The following is a 6,578-nucleotide window of genomic DNA, read 5'->3' as shown; positions in this document are numbered from 1 at the left end:
CCGTATTAAATTGCTATTCAATTTACTTTAACATATTTCTCCAGCGCGGCCTTAATATTGATTCAAATTGATATGACTTTATGAGTGTTTGTTTGCGTGCGTGTGTGTGTGTGTGTGTGTGTGTGTGTACTATATATAATGCATTAGTTGTGTGCTTGCAAGTGCATTACATTGTTGGCATGTATGCAGTTGTGTGTGTAATTTCATTAATTAAAATCGCTTTCAGTGCGCCTAACAGATTATGATATAAAAATAAATTCGAGTGATGAATGGAATTTTGCAAAGGATTTCACTACCTTTTTTGCAACTGCTGGCCACGTTTTTGTTGTAATGCCTTGCATTTTTCACGTAACTCTTTTTTAATACTGACTCCGATGTTTTTATTTATTATTATATATTTTTTTGCTTTCGTGTATTTTTTCTTCCTGTGGCAGTTRCGCTCTCATTCATTTTAATATGTGGTTTTGCTTTTTGCGTTAAAAATTTTAATTGGTATTTGTTTTTAATCTGTCAATCAATTAAAATACATGTAGTTGAGATTTATCTGATGATGCGTTACACACGAGTTGCATATGCAACATGCATATTGGCATAACTCATCCGGGTGGTGGCATGTGGGCATGTGTGGACGCATGTGTTTACAGGGAATTTCATTAAATATATACATAGATATGTACAGCTAACTGTGTAAAGCTGCAAAAGTAGGAGAGCGTTGTGGAAAAGTATGAAATTAAATTAATTGCAGCATATTAACGTTAAAATTAAGTTGGAAGTATTTATTTAAATTAATGAAAAAAGTTGTTTTTTTTCATTTCTGGTTAATTTATATGCACATACTAAAATTCTAAACCCATGATCTAAGAGTTTTTGAGTTAAGTTCTTCTAAAGAGTGAGTCGTTTTCTTTATTGGCTTAGATACAGCTTACCGAGCTCCAGAGGTTCTTCGCTGTTGCTMTTTGGCGCCAATTGGAGACAAGTGTAGCCAGGWCTTCCTTTTSCTCTGCTTCCTTCGGCGTAYTCTGCGTCGAATACKCTCAGAACTATCTCTTATTTCGACGAACTATGTCAACGTCATCTCGTAGAGCTCATCTTTCCATCGACTGCGGTTCTTCCACAGAACCTTTCACTCAAAAACTCGGAACGCCGACTTATCACATGTTGTCATCGTCTCTGCCTCTGCGCCATATACCAGAGGGGGTGGCGAGTGACTTCTAGAATTCAGTCTTTGTTCATCAATTGTTTACTCAGTCCGAAGTAGGAGCTATAGYCAAGCGTTATTCTGAGACTTGGAATTCGGGAGTTATGACCGTCAACATTGACGTGGGAGCCAAGTCGCGAGTACGATGACTATTTCACGATAGGGAGTTTCTTTGTCTGAAACCTCGCTTGGTATAGAATGGCTTTGAGAGGTCCTTCCTGATCCTGACAGAACTTTTGTTGTTGCTCAACGTCAGTTTACACAGCCGTATTAGTTTTACGGGGATACGAAATTGAGACATAGTGGCTCCTTTTCGAGCTGCCAAAAGTAGCTCTGAAATCGACGAATAAGTGGTGTGTGTTGATTTTCTTTTCACGAGTCTTTTCCAAGATTTGGCGCTTGGTGAATATCTGATCAGTTGTTGATTTTCCAGATCTGAAACCCACTGATAAGGTTCAATCAGTTTTTTGACGATTTTTTCACACAGTATTCTCGATATTGAGGAGGCTTATCCCACGGTAGTTGGCAATGATTGTGGGATCTCCCTTTTTGTAAGTTGGGCACAGCATGCTCAAATTTCAATCGCAGGGCATGCTTTCATCCGACCATATTCTACAAAGAAGCTGATGCATGCTCCTTATCAGTTCTTCGCCGCCGTATTTAAATAACTCGACCAGTAATCTATCGGGCCCCGCCGCCCAGATAAGTAATTTTTATTCAAACTTCTTCACCGAATAAGGAATCGGTTTTACCATCTCCTGGTGTTTTGCCTTCACTGCCTTTCAGCAGGACATCAGTCAAGCGATCATCACGGAGGGTGATACAAGAGTATGCTCCGGTCTTGACCTTCTGTTAGTCGCCGCAACTTTTCGTAGAATTTTCGAGAATTACCTCTGTCGGCCAGAAGCCCTTCGTACTCAGGCATTTCGGCCTCTCTCATCTTTTGCCTGCAAATGCGTAAACGGAACAGACTCTGATTTTTGTCCGATTAAAAGCTCAARTCAGTCTCCAAAACTATGTGAGCCCAATTATAATAATCACACCGACATGAAAATAATATTTAAGGTTCGAATTTATCATTCCTTGCACATGCAACTTAAGGATTGTTCATTTCTTAGATTCCTACTGCAAAGTTTTGAGTCATTCTTTTGTAGAAACTTGTCCTGTTTGTTATATTTGAAGGTCGTGAAAGCGTGGTGCCTCATTCGAGTTGTCCGTTTACCTTTGCAAATGACGATAACAGCAGGAAAGTCAAAGAAACGCGGTCTTGGTCTTGTGRCATCAGAGAGATAGCATGGGATCTCAACTTTATTTATTTCTTTGGATAAGGCTTTTGGGAGCAGAAAATTAATGGATTTTCCAGCAATGATTTTCCGCCGTTTCATTCTAACATGATTGAGAAAAATTTTTTTTCCAAACATGAAAAAGAAGATTTACTTTGGGAAACGCGAAAATTGAATTAACCTTTGGCATACCCAATAGAACCATATATACGAGTATGTTTTGTCAAATTACCTAGGACCCGACTTATTTTACCCAGTTCGTTTTCATCTCTTTTAAGAAATAAGCTTACACTACTTATAATACATATTCACCTCTGCTTCATTATTGTTTGTTTCACCATTTCATTTTCTCCTCTGAAAGTCATTTTGTAATATGATAAAATATCCGCCATTTGTTAAACACACACACATATATATGTAGAAAAAGGCATATGTAAATAATAATTAATATCAGCAACGCTTTAAGGCACACACCTCCCTCATTCTTTTAAAGCCTACACCGCTACTTTATATGAAATTTCCACTTCAGCGCCCCAAACTAAGCAGTTGTTTCATTCTTTCACCTCCATGTGGCATACATAAACAATACATACATACTATACATTTCCCTCGTATATTTTCTTTATCAACCCAGTTGTGCGTGTCTTAACASTTTGTTATTAGCATTGTAATTGTTATTATAACTGTTGTTGTTTTTGTTATTGTTGTTGCATGTTTATTGGCGTGAAAGTAGTTAGTTGTTTGGTAGTAACTTGGCCAACATAATCGTGTAATTATGTAAATTAGTGCCAGCACTCCGTGAGCACACAATTCAAATAGTCAAGTCAAGATACTAAATTATCTGACTATGTCGTATGGTATTATATTCATATACAATTACTGGAATAGTATATATATATATATATAGAYTCCTATACGAATGACGAGTTTGTTTGTGGTTATTCATACACTTTGTATGGATATTGCAATTATATAAGCCTTTTACTATGTCTTAAAGGTATAATATATATGGTGCAGTTAGTTTAGAAACATTTTTACATACATATATGTAAATATTAGATTTTAAAAGAAAACTTCGCTCGTGTGATTGATATATCAAACGATTTCCGTTAATATTTCTTGTAGTAAAGCGCCGTTTCATAAGTTCACCTACTCTCATTAAAAAATATAATGATTTGAAGTTTGTTTGCTTGAATTGAATTAGACTACTTCACTCTCTCCAGTGAACGCAGGTATATTACATTTTCAAAAAAGTTGGGGATCCTTATTAAAATACTGTGAGCAAAAAAATTSTAAGACTTTGTAATATAAATTTCGCGCGAAAACGCATTCGTCGAAATATTTTTTTTTTTTTTTAGATTGGTATGGCTCGCAGTGACGTCTGTGTCAAATGCTTCATCAAAATAATTATTAGTGTTTAGTATATGATTTCTGCCTTTCTGAACAATGTAAAGTGCCTTCGGCAATTTTTACAATGAGTGATATTATTCAACAAAGAAGTTCCATTAAATTTTGTGTGTGGAATAAAGCTTCTGGTGCTAAAACACTCAGAATATTGCAAAAGGCTCTCGGTGATAATGGTTTGTCGCGAGCAGGTGTTTAGGATTGGTACAAATTATTCAAAGACGGTTGAGAACGCTTTGACGATGAAATACTTTCAGATCGGCCATCGACATCAACTGATGATAAACGCGTCAATAAAAGATGATATATTATATTGATATATTTATGCTTGAGAATCGACCCTTTATAGTCAGAGATCTTACTGGCATCGTTGGAAAAGAGAAAGGAACAGTGAAAACCAAAGAAATTGCTCTCGGCCTTCACTCCCTCAGCTTTTTTTCCGAGGATAGTGGGTCGCATTCCGTATGCCATCCACCCTGTTTTAGCGTGGCTTGAAACTTCCTCTCGCTTAAAGCCGATTTTAGATTCAAAAAACTTCATTTTGTGTTTGTGTTGTTTAATTTCGTGTTTGGGTCGTTCGATTGGCCACAAAGATCGTGTGATCTCACAATGTTAGATTTTTTCTTGTCGAGATACGTAAAATCTAAACAAAACAGCAAGCGTGACATTCGTCAGTTACTAGTTCAAATGTTCGAACGAGTCATCGAAAATTTTACTCAACGGACGGACGCTCTGAGACATAGCCGCGAAAGTGAAAACCTTCAAAACATAAATGCCAAAGAATGTACTTTCAAATGACACTAAACATTCTCCATTAAATTTGAAGTTTCTTTGTTTTTTCTTTAAGAAAGTGGGGAACGTCGAAATGGAATATAATAAGCAAATATAATATTATATTTGAACAGCTGATATAGTAATGTTGTTTGTAAATTTTTTTTTCGAAATTAGTTTTTTTTTTGTGCCTTATCAATATATCCCTATAATCTAAATGCTCTGCWGTCCGAGTAAATCTTAGAATTCCGAAAAAGAATCCATTTGTGAGTAACACATGAGTTGGAACAACAAACATAATCCTACTAGAATTATAAAGACTTGTSAGCTCTTTCGACTTGACTTTAATAAATTAATGAAATTTTCAAATGCGCTAATTAAATCTTAACGGTTTGTCACACTCAGCGAAGACAAAATTTGAATAATTTTATTTAYGGCAGCATTTTTTGCTCTCGAGCGCTACTAAATGTACAACAAGTTCATTAGTTGGTGAGCTGAGTCMATCAGTCTTCGATGGCCACGGGTGCCGAATATGTCTGTGCGTATGGAGTAGTTCGATTCCTGCTTTAGCGCTGTCAAGCAGAGTGACATTGCAGTGTTGAATAAATAAATAAATCACTTATTCAAATTGATTGTTATAAATTCGCTAAAAATGACATGAGAAACAGTTTGCGAAAATTTTCCAAAATTTCGTAAGAAAAAAGTTTTTGTTTTTATTTTGCAAAAACCGCTTATAAATTATAAAACCCACATACATATATATATAGAAAATTATTGCAAAAATGAATTTGCAAATTTGCGAAAAAATTATTTGCGTGTTTTTGGCTGCCACAAATTTGCATGAATTTTTTCCCACGAATTTTTGTGACAATTTACGATTTGCGCAAGTATGAAGTGGTCGCTGGTTAAATACATCTCAGGCGATTAGATACCCGATATATAAAATGTACACACACATACATATATGTATATATGTAGATGTCTGAACAAGTTTGCATTTCATTTTGCGTTTTGCGGTTGCTATAAAACTAATTTATTTTTATTTTCTCTCCCAAAACGGCATTCATAATTTGCTAGTGTATTGGCGACGCAAACAAATCGTTCAATTTGGCATTTATTAATTTTATTCGATTATATCACTGGCCGAAAATAAAAAGTAATAAAAATTCAATTAAGTAAAAATATTAGAAAGACATTTGAACTGGTTCTCTTTCATGCGATTCGATCTTATCAGCTTTACGCGACGACGACGACTCATCATCAGCAGCGGCAACGGCAACCACCACCTTATTGCCTGAGTCAGGTGTGTGAAATAAAATTTTTGAAGCAGTTTTAGCGTTTGACCACGCTAGAACTGGTTGTGCTTCAASCTGATGGCATTGGCTGATATCGGCTGTTATTTTAAAGTATTGGCATATAATTATGACAGATATATGAATTTGATATGCATAAAGTGGTGATTTTAGTCAAGAATCGTTTGGCAGCAGATTTACATATGAAGATTTTATCCTCAAGAGTGAAGCTTTATATATTATGTGTACAAATGAAAAGTAAAATTTTTATTTATACTATATTTAWAAAGCGTATATTAAATTAACAGTAAACGGTGATCCATTTTTTTTAAGATAAATTCAAATGTTGGCCGCGGCTACGTCTCAGCTGGTCCTTCCGTTGAGTCCAATTTTCGATGACTCGTTCGAACATTTCAACTGGTAACTGGCGAATGMCACGCGTGATGTTTTGCTCAAAAGTCTAATTCGATGGAAGATTGTCCGCATAGACCTCAGATTTTACTTATTCTTACAGGAAAAAGTCTAACAGTGTGACATCACACGATCTTGGTGGCCAATSGAGCGACCYAAAACGTGAAATTATCTGCTCACCAGAGTGTTGAATGAAATTTTAAGTAGGATTGCCAAATA

The sequence above is a fragment of the Bactrocera latifrons genome, unplaced genomic scaffold (genome assembly GCF_001853355.1).
Source record: "Bactrocera latifrons isolate USDA-ARS-PBARC rearing strain unplaced genomic scaffold, ASM185335v1 scaffold_210, whole genome shotgun sequence".
NCBI classification, from domain to species: Eukaryota; Metazoa; Arthropoda; class Insecta; order Diptera; family Tephritidae; genus Bactrocera; species Bactrocera latifrons.
Note: the sequence above shows the minus strand (reverse complement) of the source record.